This window comes from Rhipicephalus sanguineus, chromosome 10, assembly GCF_013339695.2.
Source record: "Rhipicephalus sanguineus isolate Rsan-2018 chromosome 10, BIME_Rsan_1.4, whole genome shotgun sequence".
In the NCBI taxonomy this organism is placed as follows: domain Eukaryota; kingdom Metazoa; phylum Arthropoda; class Arachnida; order Ixodida; family Ixodidae; genus Rhipicephalus; species Rhipicephalus sanguineus.
The window spans coordinates 94,356,161-94,374,125 of record NC_051185.1 but is presented as its reverse complement, the minus strand read 5'-3'; positions in this window follow the sequence as shown (position 1 = coordinate 94,374,125).

Sequence of the window (17,965 nt, the reverse complement as noted above, 5' to 3'; positions counted from 1 at the left end):
CAGCGAGGGGAAAGACCACACGACATCGCCGACTACCTCGCGGGAACGCAATGGACGCCCCGACAACCTTACCGTTCGCCGTCGCCAGGCCGCTACGTCTCCCCCCAACGCCGACCATACACTGGCCCAACGCGAGGCCGGTCACCCAGCCCGTATCCGGAAAACTAAGGGCAGCAACCGATGCAGGTGCGGTTGCTGTACGACGAAATACCGAAGATCCTCCGCCGCCGACGACAACGCCGCAACGACATCTAAAGAACACGCCGCAAGCCGAACGAAGCCCTGACGTCGAAACTTCACGGCCCGAAGAAGACCTGACGAAACAACGACGAAGCAGCGGGACAAACCGACGTAGCCGTGATCCGACGCCGCGACCAAATCGAAACGGTAGGCGACGAACGAGTGACCTCGACGTTCTCATCGACGGCCACAGCGTCACCGCTCTCGTCGATACAGGAGCCGACTATTCTGTCATCAGTGGACCGTTCGCGACGAAGCTGAAGAAAGTCAAGACCTCTGGGAAGGCCCCGAAATCCGCACAGCGGGAGGTCACCTAGTAACACCCGCAGGAATCTGCACAGCGAGGGTCTCCATCAACAACCGGATTTATCCCGCAAGCTTCGTAGTCCTTCAGCATTGCTCCCGAGATGTCATCCTTAGGCCTTCATGGTGCAGTCATCGACCTCAGATCGAAGTCGATAACACTATCTACAGAAAAAGCATTACCGCGGTACACGCCGCCAGGGAAGCATGCCTTGAATGTGCTGGAAGACCAAGTCACCATTCCCCCTCGCTCCAGCGTCATCATTTCCGTCGGCTCTCAGAAAGTAGCAGACCTGGAAGGCGTCATTGAAGGCGACCAGCACCAGTTGATTAACCGCGAGATTTGCGTCGCAAGAGGAATAGCAGAGTTGCGGGGAGGCAAAGCAACAGTGATGCTCACAAATTTTAGCAACGAGTATAAGCACGTAAACAAAGGCACGACAGTCGCCTACATCGAAGAAATCACGGCTACGTCGATGGCTTTCGCCATCGCCGATTCTTCCGAGCCAACACCGACGAACCAAGCTTCTCAACCAGTTTCCGACGTTAATCCTAGCCTTCCGAAGCATAAACAAGAACAGCTCAAAACCCTGCTCTTGAAATACAGGGACTGCTTTTCGTCATCGTCAAGAATCCGCCAGACCCCAGTCGCAAAACATCGCATCATAACAGAGGAAAATGCCAGGCCACTCCGGCAGAGCCCGTACAGAGTTTCAACGCGAGAACGCGAATCCATAAAGAAACAAGTCGACGAAATGCTACGCGACGACATCATCCAGCCGTCGAAGAGTCCATGGACGTCACCCGTGGTGTTAGTGCAGAAGAAAGACGGAACCCTACGCTTCTGCGTCGATTATCGCCGCCTGAACAAAATCACGAAGAAGGACGTCTACCCTCTCCCACGGATAGACGACACCCTGGATCGACTCTACAACGCGAGGTACTTTTCGTCGATGGACCTCAAGACCGGCTATTGGCAAATCGAAGTCGACGAGAGAGACCGAGAGAAGACTGCCTTTATAACACCAGACGGCCTCTTCGAGTTCAAGGTTATGCCCTTTGGTTTTTGCTCGGCACCTGCGACGTTCGAGCGCGTAATGCACACCGTGCTGGCTAGATTGAAGTGGCAGACTTGCCTTGTGTACTTGGACGACGTCATTGTGTTTGCCTCAAGCTTCGACGAACATCTCCGGCGCCTTGACACTGTACTACAAGCAATCAAGACTTCTGGCCTCACCTTGAAGCCTGAAAAGTGCCGCTTTGCATACGAGGAGCTGCTGTTTTTGGGTCACGTGATCACGAAGGGTGGTGTTCGCCCAGACCCGCGGAAAACAGCTGCCATCGCTGCCTTCCCGCCCCCCACCGACACGAAAGCCGTGCGCCGTTTTCTCGGCTTGTGCGCCTACTACAGGCGCTTTGTCAAGGAATTTTCACGAATCGCCGAACCGCTAACTCACCTCACGAAGACCGACGTGCCATTCAAGTGGGAAACGGCGCAAATCGAAGCATTTGAAGAACTGAAACGACGCCTTCAGATGCCTCCGATACCAGCGCATTTCGACGAATACGCCGATACGGAAATCCACACCGACGCAAGCAGCGTAGGACTCGGCGCCGTCCTTGTGCAGAAGACTGACGGGCAGGAAAGGGTCATCAGTTATGCTAGCCGGTCGCTATCAAAGGCAGAAACGAACTATTCCACAACAGAAAAGGAGTGCCTAGCGATCATCTGGGATGCATCCAAGTTTCGCCCCTACCTCTACGGCAGGCCCTTCAAAGTTGTGAGCGACCACCACGCATTGTGTTGGCTAGCTAACTTGAAGGACCCTTCAGGTCGCCTCGCACGGTGGAGCCTACGACTTCAAGAATTCGACATTACCGTCCTTTACAAGTCCGGAAGGAAACACTCCGACGCTGACTGCCTGTCTCGCGCCCCCGTCGACTCACCGCCGCAGGACGACAAGGAGGACGACTCCTTCTTGGGGATCATAAGTGCCGACGACTTCGCCGAACGACAGCGAACGGATCCAGAACTCAGGGGCCTTGTGGAGTACCTCGAGGGCAGGACCACCGTTGTTCCGAAGGTATTCACGCGGGGACTGGCGTCATTTTTCTTGCGCAACGGTGTTCTCCTGAAGAAGAACTTCTCACCGCTTCGAGCCGATTGCCTTCTCGTGGTACCCTCGACATTGCGGCCAGAGGTCCTTCAGGCTCTCCACGACGACCCGACGGCTGGACACCTGGGTGTTTCTCGCACGCTAGCAAGAATACACGAGAAGTACTACTGGCCGCGCCTTTCCGCCGACGTCACTCGTTACGTGAAGCCCTGCCGGGACTGTCAGCGACGCAAGACACCGCCCACTAGGCCAGCCGGACTTCTGCAGCCTATCGAGCCACCTCGACGGCCGTTCCAGCAAATCGGGATAGACTTACTGGGGCCGTTCCCGACGTCCAATACCGGAAACAAATGGATCGTCGTAGCTACAGACTACCTCACCCGCTACGCCGAGGCGAGGGCCCTGCCTAGAGGCAGTGCCGTCGAGGTAGCGAAGTTCTTCGTTGAGAACATCGTCCTGCGTCATGGCGCCCCAGAAGTTGTCATCACCGACAGAGGTACGGCGTTTACTGCTGACCTAACTCAGGCAATACTGAGATACAGCCAAACAAGCCACCGCCGGACCACAGCGTACCACCCACAGACAAATGGCCGGACCGAGCGGCTAAACAAGACCATCGCCGACATGTTGGCCATGTATGTCGACGTCGAACACAAGACGTGGGATGCCATCCTTCCGTATGTGACCTTCGCATACAACACGGCCGTCCAAGAAACGACGCAGATGACGCCGTACAAGTTGGTCTACGGAAGGAGCCCGGCGACGACGCTCGACGCCATGCTACCCAACGTCACCGACGAAGAAAACCTCGATGCCGCCGCTTACTTACAACGTGCCGAAGAAGCTCGACAGCTCGCCCGCCTGCGCATCAAGACCCAGCAGCACACCGACAGCCGTCGCTACAATCTTCGACGACGCTTCGCGGAATACCAGCCCGGCGACCGTGTTTGGGTCTGGACGCCGATACGCCGACGTGGGCTTAGCGAAAAACTCCTTCGGCGATACTTCGGGCCATACAAGGTTCTTCAACGCCTCGGCGCTCTTGACTACGAGGTGATCCCGGACGGCATTACGAACTCCCAGCGACGCCGCGCACGACCTGAAGTCGTCCATGTCGTGCGCCTTAAGCCGTTTTTTCCGCGTTAGCGAACCTGGGGACTCTATTTTTCTTCCTTTGTTATTGTAATTTATTTTTGTATGCACTTGTTTTTTTTCTCTCTTCTATGTTCTTTCACAAGCATCGGGATGATGCTTTTTCAGAGGGGGGCAATGCCACGCCCACTTCTTGTCTTGTTTTGATGTATTCGGGTTTGGCCGGCAGGGACGGTTATCAACGCTCGACGCTGTCTGCGAAGCATTATTCGAGAAGCTTCACGTCTATAGTAGATCGTTCTGTTAAGATTGCGCCCCGCACGCGAATGTTCTAGCTTTGTCTAGAGATAACGCCGCCACCAGCGATATTGCTGGAAAGTTCGATACCGCCTGTATAAAAGCCGACGCGATTGACCGCTTGTCAGTTGATCGACGGACGACGCCCTGTTCGCCGCTATCATTGTACAGCGTGTATTGCTGTAGCTCTAATTCTCGTTTTCCGGCCACAAGTTCGGCCAAATAAACAGTTTCATCCTGCAAACGCCGACTGCTGTCTTCGTCGACGTCACGACCACGTGACAATATATTTCACGCATGCCATTACAGCCCGCTTTTGATGACATGGTCTCGGGGCACTCGCGGCCGTTTAGCTAGATGGATATATACCAAAACTGGTACGACGAGACATTTCTGTAGGGCGAACATAAATGACAGGTGGTAACACGAAAATCATGAAATGCATGTCATGTACACCATGGCATACATGCCGCACTCATGGTGCGTTTGCGGCCGCTTCGCTGGCTTGACATCTACCAAACTTGCTATTGCATGACGTCACTGTATGAAGAACATGAATCACAGGTTGTAACATGAAAACCATGACATTCATGTCATGTACAGCATGATAAGTTCATGGTGCGCTCGCGGCCGTTTAGCTGGCTTGGTATACACCAAAATTGGTATTACGTGACCTCACTGTACGACGAACATGGATAACAGGTGCTAACATGACAATCATGTCATGCATTTCATGTACATCATGTTTTACATGCCATGCTCATTGTGCGCACGGTGCCGCTTCGAAAGCTTGGTGTAGCCCAAAATTGGTATTTCGTGCCTTAACTGTATGACGAACATATATGAGAGGTGGTAACATGAAAATCATGACATGCATGTCGTGTAGGGCATGACTACATGCCATGATCATGGTGTGCTCGCGGCTGTTTCGCAAGCTTGACATGCACCAATATTGGTATTTCGTGACGCGGCTGTATGATAAACACTAATGGCAGGTGTTGAGATCACAATAATGACATGTATTTTATGTGCAGTATGATTTACATGCCCCGTTCATGATTAGCTCGCGGCCGTTTCCCTAGCTTGATATACACCCAAACTGATATTGCGTGACATGATGAACATAAATGACAGGTCCTAACACGAAAATCATATTATGCATGTCATGTACCGCATGATTTACACGACATTGTCTGGGTGCGCTTCCGGCCGTTTTGTTAACTGGATATACCCAAAATTAGTACGGCATGAGATGAGTGCGTGACGATCATAAATGACAGGTTATGCACTCTATATACCTGAATATACGTTTCCCTATATAAAAGATTGTACATGCATGCGTGCATGACAAACATGGGATATATAGTGAACTGGATGTTATGACATGAATGACCTCACATTCCTCAATGAAAAAAATCGCAGCATATCCACGGAGTGAATGATGATGAGTGGGCGAAGCTGCGGAGGTTCATCGGTAAACCGTGAATCTTCCGTGAATTCTGCCCAGTACATCATCACCGACGTGAGATCGGGCGCGTTTATACTAAAGGTTCGATGAGTTATGACGACTTGCAGCTCACTTTAATTTTACATGTACGCTGTGAATTTTCATTGTTTAGAAAACCATTGCTTTAGAAAACATCTGGCGTCTTTCGTTAAGCAGCTGGCGTCTTTTCGTTTTGCTTTAGAAACCTCTGGCGTTCTTTCGTTTTGCTTTTACAAAACATCTGGCGTCTTTCGTTGGTTTATTTCATCAATCAACGGCGTTTTGAACAAAATTTTTATTGTTTAATCACGCACAGGAGAAATCTCACCAGGCACTACCTTGGAGGTAAAGAATGGCTGCTAATGGGAATGAGAGACAGAAGAAGTCGGCTTTTAGCTAACGCTGCGAATTTTTTATTGTTCAACAACGCACAGGAAAAATCTCCCACCGGCACCACATTGGAGGTCAAAGCGTAAGACTGGTTACGCACTACGACTACGACTACGACTACGAGGGGCGAACGGGTGCCGCCTTAAGGAGCTTCGCCCCTAAAACAAGGCGATGCATGCAGCTTTCTGCGTGGCTGCTTCGCATTACATCGATTCCCACGGTGCGTGGGACTTGCCGGATTTGCTTTATTTTTGTTCTTTAATTATACATATCCCCACTTTGCCTAGCAGCGTTACAGCAGGGTTTTATCAATTTCAAAAACATTTACATCTTCTTTGACACTGCACACTTGATCAGGCGTTAGGCTATTCCACTGATTATTTGTTTTAACGAAAAAAAAGACGAATTTGCGTACAAGTTCGTCTTGTACTCGAGTTCATACTGTATTCGAGTGTGCGAATGAACACGTGCATGTAGGGTAGTGGTGGTGAAAATTACTGTTTCAGTTCGAGATGCAGAGAGATTTTTCCGATATTTAACCGCAGTTTTATCGGAGCTTAGTGGTTAAGCCGCTTTGCACTGTGTTTGTATCTGCTAGCAAACAAAACGCGTTTACCGATCAGCAAGCGAGCGCATAGAGACATGCAACACAAAGGTAGCATTTGCATTGTTAAAGTGTCAAACTATATATTTATTGATATCACTGTGATGCTCTTACCTATAGCTGGTCGGAACTTCTTGCTGGACCTCGTGACGCAAAAAGAAAGAAATAAAATTCTGGAGGCAATCCTAATTCATGACTTCAGCCTCTGGTAGTTGGGCTTCCACGGCGACGTTTGTGCGTGCTGGTGCATTCCTTGAATTAACTTTGTGTTGCACGCGCTGCAGAAGAAGATCTTAGAGGCCACGTAGAAGTCAGCTCGTAGTAGAGACATTGTACGCCGAGGGCGGCAGCTATTCCAGATGCTCACATTCTGTCAGTGAGCTTAATCAATTTTATTGTAGTTATCCTGATAGTTAAGTGGCCCTTAAATGAAGTTATTCTACCATGTTATGTGTATCTAACGTCTTTGCTTACCTCGCCGTAATGTTAGGTAGTGATGTGCTGCCTGTGGCCAGTGCGGCAGCGAAGAAAAAATCGAACATATCCTGTGTCATTGCCCTCAGCGCATTTCCCAGAGATAGTCCCTTTCAGCAGCGGAAACGCGCCTCGACGGCCAGCGACTTTCGGATAATCCATTTTGGAATAACGAAAATATGGTGCATCAAAACAGAAAGCGATGAAGGCACTACTGCAGTTTCTGCGAGATCCCTCCTTGATGAACGATTATGACACTCCTACGTGTGTGTGTACATTTCTACTCATCTTTTTCCCTATCTCTTTCTTCTCTTGCTTGCTTTTCTATCCATTCTGACTCGATTCCCAATGGAGGGTAGCAAACCAGATATTTCGCTTCCGGATAACCTCCCTACCTTTCCGCATTACATTTATATATATATATATATATATATATATATATATATATATATATATATATATATATATATATATATATATATATATCTTTCCCTGCAATATACATATTATCTTGAAGCACAGCCATTGATTTCGGTTTATTGAAAGGCTTTTTAGGAATATTCGCAAAACCGAAAGTAAGTGCTCTCTCGGAAGTGCTTGGAAGATAAATAAGAGTGTCACTTTGCTCTCGTTCTCCGGACAGTGAAGCCGTGAGCGGTCCAATTTCGTGGACGGTGCAATGCGGAACGTGCCAGCGGAAAGGCGGGAACTAGGTGCGAGTACTCCACTCCTATTAATATTATTGTTTGTTTACTTATTTATTTATTTCCATATGCCGCAGCCCTAACTGTGGGCTGTAGACTAGGAACAAAATTGGCCCGCGTATCTGCGTGCTTCGCTGCAAATGTCGTCTAAAGACGATAGAAGAGGCGCTGCGTGAGATATGGACGCCATCTGGCAATACGTCGGGAAACATGAGTGATGTGTTGCGGGCTGGTAGTCCCGCGGCGCAGTGGCACGGGAAGACCGGCGGTGACCAACGCGACCGGCGGGGACGCCGGCCAGCCCGAACACGCGGTTTGGCGCGATGCGCTGAAGGAGAAGAAACGTCCGCACTCAACGAGTACTCTCCACAAACTCTCTTATTTACACGTCGCCTGGGTAAAAAAGGAATGCCAGAGCGGCGCCCCCTGTCATTCGTACAATGCAATACTGAAACCGAAACACAACATGAGCTTGTGCAGAGGGCACGGAGGAAAACAGGTTTCAGCGCAGTCGCATTTTCAGTGCAGCTTAAGAAACTAGGGTCTTTAAAATTGCATATCTGTGTATTTTCAATTAAAGGAACACACCACCTAATACTTACCTAATACTGCTGCGCCTTAGATATGCGTAATATTTACTTTTTGATCGACAACCTTCACAAGTATGAACAGCCGTACCAGTTCAAGATGGGTGGGCGGTAAGCAAGTGGTTCAACTTTGGCCAGGTGGCTGAATCGGGTGACGTGCCGACAAACAGACAGACAGACCAAAATTTCTGCGTTTAAGTTCCCCAAGAAAGACTATCGTCTTTAGAAAATTAAGGTAGCTTTACGCAAGTGGTACCAAGCCCGAAGAGTGTGCGGAGCTGGGTGACCTTCTTTGTTTCTCTTTAGTTTTATTTTCATTTCTTCTGTTTTTTTTAACACGAAAGTGTTTTATGCCGGGGTCCACCAAGATTTTAGTGACGTATTTCCGTCACGGAAATGACGTCCAAAAAATATGCCCGATCAGATGGCAAAGAAAAAAAGGTAACGTCAACGGGCATCGAACCCACGACCGCTCGGTCCGCAACAGCAGATGCCGGGCACGCTATCCATTGCGCCACGGTCACAGACTCTGGAGGCTTTATGAACGCGCCTTTTATATCTACCATTCTCCCGGTCGGCTGGGTGGTGTTGACCTCTGGGAGTGGTAAGGTAAAGTCCTCCGCGACTAGCACCTGCAACGCGTTATGCGTCCGTCCCATTCGGCGCGTTTTCAATAGAAGTGTAATTTTGTCAATGCCTTAACACACCGCGAGGTGGCGACCTTTGCCCAAGCGTCGTAAAGTCGGCCTCGCTCATAGCATCACGCTGATACAAAACAAAAATAGCTCTGCGACGCGTGCCTGCCTCACCTGGTTGTAACACCGCGTTCCATGCTCATGCGCTCGCCCCGAGAAAAATGGCGGCCGGGCTACCGGGGCGACACGACGCGCTTTGCGTTTCCCTCTAGTCCGGCCGTGGTGTTCAATCACATTTTAACATGCCCCGGGATAGCGACCAAGTTCTGCGTCCAATATGCGACGCTCTTCTGGCTGTCACACCTCGTTCTCTGATTATTTTTATTTTTCTCTCTTCTCTATATTTCTGTTTACGTCTTTCTTATCTTTGTCTGTTTCTAGTTACCTGTCTCACTATCGATATATATCTTTCTCTTTCTTTCTATATTTCTTCCCTTTATTTCACTGTATGTCTATTTGTATTGTGAGGGTGATCAACTTGGCGTGTTGGTATTGCATGATTCGGAATACAGTGAAACCTCGGTGATACGGATCTCACGGGACCACCAAAAATATTCGGATCATCCGAAATTCGTATCACCAGAAAGCATGGATAATTAGCATGCGACAGAAGAAAGCTGGCGTACATTTTCATTTATTGCTTTTCAGGGCCGCAGCAACGTCAGGAAGAACCCTGAATGATTGTCAGTTAAGATTTAGATGTCGGCAATCATACCAGCACTCGTAAATATACGGCCCGTACGCGCGTATTTATTTGATGAACCAGGTGCGTTGTGACCCGCGACAGCAGTAGCCCCTTCCAAATTTTAGTATGCTTTCTTGCGTTACGCTGGAGTACTGCAGCAAAAGTAACAAAAGAAGCGCTTTGACGCTATGGATCAAGGCCACAAAATTACAGAGCCACGGTCCCGTGTTATGATTCTGTTATCGTGGAAGTGTTGGGGATGTTTTTTGGGAGATTTACGGCCGTGCCCGACCAAGTGCAACCTCAACGGTGGCGCATGTTGACGTTTTGAACTATGACTCCTTCGCCAAGACCGTCCTCACCTTCTTTCGGTCCTCGTCCACCTTTCATAGGATGTCTGATGCACGAGGCAGGCACGTGTAAACACAGTACAATGACAGCAGCCCGCGTCGACATATTAGAAAAAAAAATGCATGGTGCTAATGTCTTCTGTAATCTAAACATGAAGGTACACGGAGGCACATAACAGGCTCAAAGATTCACGCACACAATCAATCTTAGAGGCCGTGAAGCGTCTCTGAAGGTTTATTCTGACCGTAAGAAAAGTGTTTTTCTTACACCGTGATTCTGACGATTTGGCGGTGCGGCGCGCATGCCCACGCTTGCGTTCCCGCGCTCGCACGTGCTTGGTGCGTCTTCCGCGACAGCGCGGACAGCACCTCTTCGTACCTGGGCGGTAGCATACGTTCGTATCAAACGTCGCTGGGTGAAAATCAGTTCGCAACAACCGCACTCCATTATACTGCAGGACAATGGGCCTGGGCCGGGACGACCGAAAAAATCATATCACCCCGAAATTCGTATGAGCTGTGATCGTATCACTGAGGTTTCACTGTATTAGGCGCGAAATAGACACGGACGGATAGGGAGACACACACACAGGGCGCCCTGTGTGTGTGTCTCCCTATCCGTCCGTGTCCGTTTCGCGCCTAATACTTTCTTTTGAATTATATATATATATATATATATATATATATATATATATATATATATATATATATATATATATATATATCTGTGTTTCTATGCTATGTATCACTAACTTCCATCCTCCTTTACGTCCTCCTGGCCCTCACTTCCTTTTCCCACCCCCTTGCTACAGCATACAATAGCAAAGCTATGTTTTGCTCCGATAGCGTGTCTGGACAGGAGAGTGGTTAGGATACCTTGGCGGTAGATCGTGGGTACACTGGAATCCCGCGTCGCCATGAAGTTGTCTCATTTTTTTCTCTCTCTATTAGGAACTGGCTCGCCAGGTTCTTAAGCTAGGGCAAAGTCCCGCGCCGTTAGCGTAACCTTAGTTCCAGAGGCGACTGCTACAGGCGCAGCTCGCGCGAAAGAGAAGTTTTCTTCCTCTTGTTCTTTGAGCGTCTTGATGATGACATCAACGCAGTCAAAACTACATTTCCTCGATTTTCTTGACACGCGTTCGGCCACAGCTGTAAGGTCTGCGACCGCTTGTGGTTGGACAACAACCTGACCACAATCGCTACTATAACAACGTGTGACGTCTGTATATGACAGTAGAGGAATATGTGTGGATCATTCACTGTTAATCCGATTATCTCCGAGCCAGCTCCTCAATCATCATTCACGTCGTGGATATGGCCTGAATTTTTAAATGCGAATGCATTTCTTAGTCGGGCTATGTAAGGCATCCGGCGTTGTGCACGCGCCTCCCCGCTCTCACTCCCTCTCCCATAGCAACAGCTGCGGGCGCGCGCGCTTATCCTCGCCGCTAGCAACCGGATCAGGTGGTGCGGGCGGAGTAGCGGAGAGTGAGTGGAGAAGAGGATCGCGCTCTGGCGTGTGAGGGCGCTCGCATCGCGGGAGCTCGGCCAGCGCAAATTTTTTTTCTAGGTGGCATTGGCTCGGGGGAGCTCCCGCGTGTGTGGAGAGGGTAGGTGCAGTGCTTCGCCGCTCCTTCTCTCGCCGTTCGCTCTCTCTCCTCCCTGCGCCACCGCCTCAATGCAGTGCGTTTGAAACGCGTTTGTAGCGTTTGTGCTGCCTTGGCACAGCCTGAAAACAGCGCGTTCTAAACGCGTTTGTGCTGCATTGAAGGCGGTGGCAACATCCCTGAGGTGATTACGAACGCACGTAGGAAGCGTTCGTTGAAAGAGGCGCCCAAAAGGGAGACACTTGAGCGCGTCGATGTGTCCAGCTTTACGCCATTAAAATTACTACGCCGTGTGCTCGCGGCGCAAGAAATGCATTCGCATTTCCTCACGATTCCCTTCGGGGAGGTGGGGGCATTTTTTTTCTCTGTCTCGCTCACTGTACTCGTTCTCTTGCCCATACGAGTTACTGCATCCACGCCGAACAAATTGGTGCAGCGGGTGAGAGCGCGCGGCGCACATTTTTGTGGAGCGAAGCTTAAGATGAAGAAGAGGACGAGGAGAGCGCACGCCGGTCGAGTTATTGCGTTTCATGCGCTAGAAAGGCAGAGGCCATTCATGAGGACGATACCTTATGCGACCGTGTGAGGGCGTAACGAAAAGTATAACAGCTCCGCGGTAATGTGTACTGAACTATGAAACTGCGTTTGTCGAAGGATCGATTTAGCGCTGTTAATCACCAGTGGTTATATTGTGTGGTTTAATAAAAGAAGTAAATGTTTTAGCTTACGCTGTGCCTTCCCATGGAAGAGCTGTGTGCTGGTATGTGTAAATCTATCGCTGTTGAATGGAAGCGTAATCTATTTTGCCCAACAAGTCAATCACTTATTGACCCCACAATGGGAGAGACGTATGCTCCTTTCAAAGACGCCCTTGTCTTAAGCCGCGTTCGACTGCTGTCGAAGCTGTCATTAAGTGTCGTATTGGGTAACTGCTGGAACGTTCGTTTGCGTGGCTAACGACCAGTGTGTTCACATTGAGCCCTTCGGTAAGATGCGTTTTTTACGACGGGCCAATCACCACTCTGAAAGGGCGTTGCGTCCTCGCTACGATTGTTGCAGCGTAGCGAAGTGCGCGTGTTTGGCCTTGGCTGGGCTAGAGGGGAGACGCGACGTGTGCTTTCATTAACGCGCGTCGCGGCTGCCCTCTAGTCCTGCCTTCGTGTGGCTAGGACATGGTGTAAGATATATACTCTAAAGGAGAGCAGTTTGGTTTCTACGAAGGGGTTTCTGCCTTCTTGAAACAGCTTGGAACATAACTATATCAGTGGGGAAAAAAGATGGTTGATCCCTAAGTCATAGGAATCGAAATAACACGAAAGTAAAGCCTGCCCTTTCAGCAGTAACTGAATGTTTACTGTACATTGATATAAGAGAGTTTGCACAATGTATATTGATGTCTGGCAGCTATAGCACCGTTTTACGTGGATGCACCCACTTTGATGATTGGTGGTACATCTCCATCCCGACGACTAACGTCCATGTTAAATGATTACATAAAACCTTGTGATAGCTGTAGTAGTTAACGGTGAAAGCGTAATCAGAGAACGAGGTGTGATAGCCAGAAGAGCGTATTGAACGCAGAACTTGGTAGCCATCCCGCGGCATGTTAAAATGTGATTGAACGCCACGGCCAGACTAGAGGGAAACGCAAAGCGCGTTGTGCCGCCCTCGGGCGCGATTTTTCTCGGGGCTAGCGCGTGAGTGGGGTACGCGGTGTAACAGCCAGGTAAGGCAGGCGCGCGTCAAACAGCTATTTTTGGTTTGGATTAGCGTGAGGCTATGAGCGAGGCCGACGCTTTTACGACACTTGGGCTAAGATCGCCGCCTCGCGGTGTGTTAAGGCATTGACAAAATTGAACTTCTATTGAAAACGCGCCGAATGGGACGGATGTGTAACGCGTTGCAGGTGTTAATCGCGTAGGCCACAGTAATGACGAATTACTTTACCGCTCCCAGAGGGCAACACCACTCCGCCGACTGGGAGAGTGGTAGATATAAAAGGCGCGTTTGTAAAGCCTCCACAGTCTGTGACCGTGGCGCAATGGATAGAGTGCCCGGCATCTGTTGTTGCGGACTGAGCGGTCGTGGGTCGATGCCCGTTAACGGAGCTTTTTTTTCTTTGCCATCTGATCGTGCATATTTTTTCGACGTCATTTCCGTGACAGAAATACGTCACTAAAGTCTTGGTGGACGCCGGAATAAACACTTTCGTGTTAAAAAAATAAATTTTATATTGAGCGAAAACCAATGGTCGCATCAGTAGTTGTCGTAAAATGCGCGGGACTGCCAAAATTTACGCCCGAAACGTTACGTACGCTAAATACAACGTCTGAACAAGCTCACTACGTTGCTTGCGTTTGAGGTTACGATTCTTACCGACGATCCGCACGTAGTCTGAACATGGCTTTCGAAACCATTTAGAGAAGTAGGGGTATTCTACTGCACGAGACAGATAAACGAAAGCGGGGAGTGCTGCTGGAGCCAAACTGCGCACGTAATATAGGCACCAGCAGTAATCGGTCTAACAAACCTTGCGAGCTTCACTGAACTTCTTCGTTAATGTCTGATCGACAAAAATACAGGGACGCCATCATTGAGCAATTTTCCGTGAAATATGTTCCCTTTCATATAATATTTATTAGAAATGGGTCTTCAGATGCCAAAACGTAATAACAGGTTTCAATTTTTGCTCTAATGCAGTTCCGAACATTTAATCATTGCCTCAGTTTCCCACTATTGTATTCATGCTTAAATAGTTTAATTGATATTGATAAAACGTATAATGTATTCAATGTTAATTATCACGACCCGTTTGAGCTATCGTTGGTGATTACAAGTAGACCTAAGTTCACGGTAAAACATGTGGGCATGCTATTTATCGGTTTCTGCTTTGCCGGTTCGGTTATAACGGTAGTCGGTTATAACGATCAAATTTACCGGTTGTAGCAGTATCGTTATAAGCATATTACAATGTAGACCGGAGAGCGCTACGCTTAAAAGCAGAATGCGGACAAATGGGCTCTAACTATGATGACAGTCGCGCAGTGGTCTTGCTGGAAGCCAAATTTGGAATTCCTACGGCTCTTTGACGTTTAAAAAACACAGATTTACCGTTGTAGCAAAATTAGCTAGTTCTTCCCCTAATCTTCCTCAAGAGTGTAGTGAACAAAAATAGGAAACACATGACGAAAATATTGAGGTTACACTCGGGAGATGTGATTGTTCCGATGAACAAAGGTTATATCACATATATTTGAGCAGTTGACTATTCTTTGATGATTGTGAACGCCATGGCAGTTTCACGTCAGCGCGCACGCGGCTGTGCATCGACGGCTGAAACGTCATTTGTTCCCGCGGAGGATGCAGGGTGCACGTTTTGCGGCCCTACTACTTCCATTTCTCTACCTCTCCTCTACTGGTTATAGGCACTGTGCAGACGTAACCGACGTAACTCCGCTGCCCGAGTGAAGGTGTCCCTAGCGGCGAGAAGCGCATATTTGGCGGAATGCTCTCACGCGCTCGCAATGGGGTGAAATCGAGGCACGATATCCATTACGACGACTATACTTTTCGTGCTTTTCGCGCTTGCGCAGTGACCAGAGCGACGGTCCGTCCGCGTTATCAACGCGATCAGTCAGCCGCAGGTAGTGGACGATAAGAATAATATAAAACATCGCTCCGCGATTGCACCCCTGCTCGCTCCACGCTCCCGCTGTGACGGCGCGAGGTATTTTCGCGGGCAGTTGGTTTTGTGTCGGTTGCGCTGTTCGTAGGAATGCCGAACTCCAGGAATAATTGCTGCGTTGTTGGGTGGAATAACGCCTACAGGAATTCTCCGGGCACGCGTTTTTACCGTTTTACATTCGGAGAATATGAACGGAATCGGCGTGAACGGTGGATCGCACTCGTTCGACGACAAAAGTGAGTTTTCTGAATAGATGAGGGATTTTTTTTCTGTGCGATTGAGAATTTATGGATGCTACATTGCACTACAGCAACGACGGGTCTAATCGAATACCCAGACCGTACAGCAGAATATGCAGCAGGCACTTTGTAGGAAATGCCAAGAGGCGCACCCAGCGTACAATCCATCGATATTTCCTGAGCGCTACAGGTTACCACAGATGGAAAGCGATTTTTCATCCAGCGGCCATGACAGCACAACTGCTGGTGTCACCACTTTCAAGCTGCCGCTGAGTTCGCTGCCACGTTAGCCCGAGGTTGATAAGCTGTGATTGTTTAGTGAGCGAGGCGGCCCGTGTTACACGTGCGCAGTTTCGCTCAACGGGCTCGTCACCTCCGTTGTCTTCCCCCACGTCATGTATTTTATGTTGCCGCGTTCGCCTGAGGACACACCAGGTCTGACGAAAAGAAGCACACGCGCTAACGCTACGTTCTCTGACAGCCGCTAAAAATTTGACGTCTTTTGGAAGCAAACGGGAAAGGAAACGCCTCAAGCGAAGCACCAAAGCACGGCGCAGTGGCTTGCCGCCGCCTACGTCATCTGCTCCCTTATCCCGCCAAATCTGCTGCCGCGGCCGCTTTGGCGCTGGAGGCAGCGCGCGACTGTGGCGGCTCCTAACGTATGCACGGTGCCCATTGGAACCGCTGTGGAAGCGGAGCGGTTTGATAGACGCGGGCTATGACAGGCACGGTTGGTACGCCCGTTTCCGGGAACATTAAAGGTCACTAAACGTCCGGCGGCTCTGCGGCTAGACGCGTTACTTTGTGAGAAACGCTTTAAGTTCACTATTTTCGGCTAGTTTCTGCCTGAAATGGATTGTGTCTACCAATTTCAGCACTCTGTCTTTCAATTTAGCTGAAAATCTCGGTGGCAAGAATTTTAGACAGTATCACATTAACGCCCGGATCAACGAAAACTGCCAGTGTACTACATTTGTGTCTTACTGCCATCAGGGAAATCATTATATTTAATTTATCACAGGGTATTTTCGGAAAGGAATACCGCGGTATGACGAGTAACGTTCTGACTCAGAGCATTCTTGGAACTTTTATTTGCCTGCAGCTTTATGCGGTGTCCAGAGTGTGAATGGGCCCCTTCCAGGAGAACACCACCAGAATGCGTAGTACGCTGGGCAAGTTCACGGTGAAGTTCTTCGATAAGAACTGTTTGTGCGTGCGCGTCGCCACGCGCATGGCTCGTAAATATTCCAGTTTTAGTGGGCGATACCTTACACATCTTTCTTATAGTTTACCGTACATTTACCGAAGCTTAGTGATTAAGCTGTCTTGCACTGTGTTTGAATCTGTGAGCAAACAGGGTGCATTTACCTATCGCTAAGCGAGCGCATGGAGGCAAGCAATTCTATTGCAGCATTGGAGGCTCTAAAACTGTTATGTAGAGATTTCACGATAATGTTTCTAACCTGCAATTCGACAAAGTTTTTGGAGGGTTGGTTTTCACGGCAAATGAATGATGAAGGCGAGCGTGGGCCACTTTCCTAATTTCGTGGACAGTGCAATACCGGACGAAGCCGCGATGGGGCTGGAACTAGGCTCAGACAGTCCGCTTCTGAAGTTATTTATGTATGTATGTATTTATTTAGTTATTTATTTATTAGGTTATTTCCTCACCTCTACATGCCGCAGCCCTAATTCTGGGTTGTAGCATATGTACATAGGTACTCAACTATGGAACTACTCTTTTTGAAGGAAGAATTTTGCGCGATTAGACAGCAGTAACTGTACTGCGGGCTTTGTGATCAGAGCTAAATGACTTAGCTTACGTCGTACCTTCTCATGGAAGAGCTGCACGCGTATGTTTGTAAAGCTATCGCATTTGAATGGAAACACAAGCAAATTAACGCAAGTCAATGATTCAGAGCACCCTTCCAAGGACAGACGTATGCGGCTATACGTATAAATATCAGAGAGACGCTTGTCTTAGAAACGCGTTCAGATCAATATGTTCACGATTTAGAGAAGTACGTGCGACTGTACTATCGAGGACTGTGTGCAGAGAAAATATCGCCGTGGTTGAACGCGGTTAAACCAAGTTCGCCGCTCTATAGCTCCGTTTGGCTTATTTATGGGAAAGGGCGAGTCTATTGTTTTGCACAGATTTAACTTTATTTCATATCCCGGTTTTGGCTAGGGCGACGAGAAGTCTATACGCACTTCGACTACACGCCGCGACAAGGAAGCCAACGTGTTGCACCACGGCACAACACAAAACACAGAAGCTGCTCGGCGCTCTAGGCGTGAGCGCGTAGTGAACCTGGACGCAGCCAGTGCCTTAGAAGAACTTCTTGTTGGGCGAGTTGGTGCATGACTTATTGTAGGGTATGTGCGCAAAGCTTGGACGAACACAGGA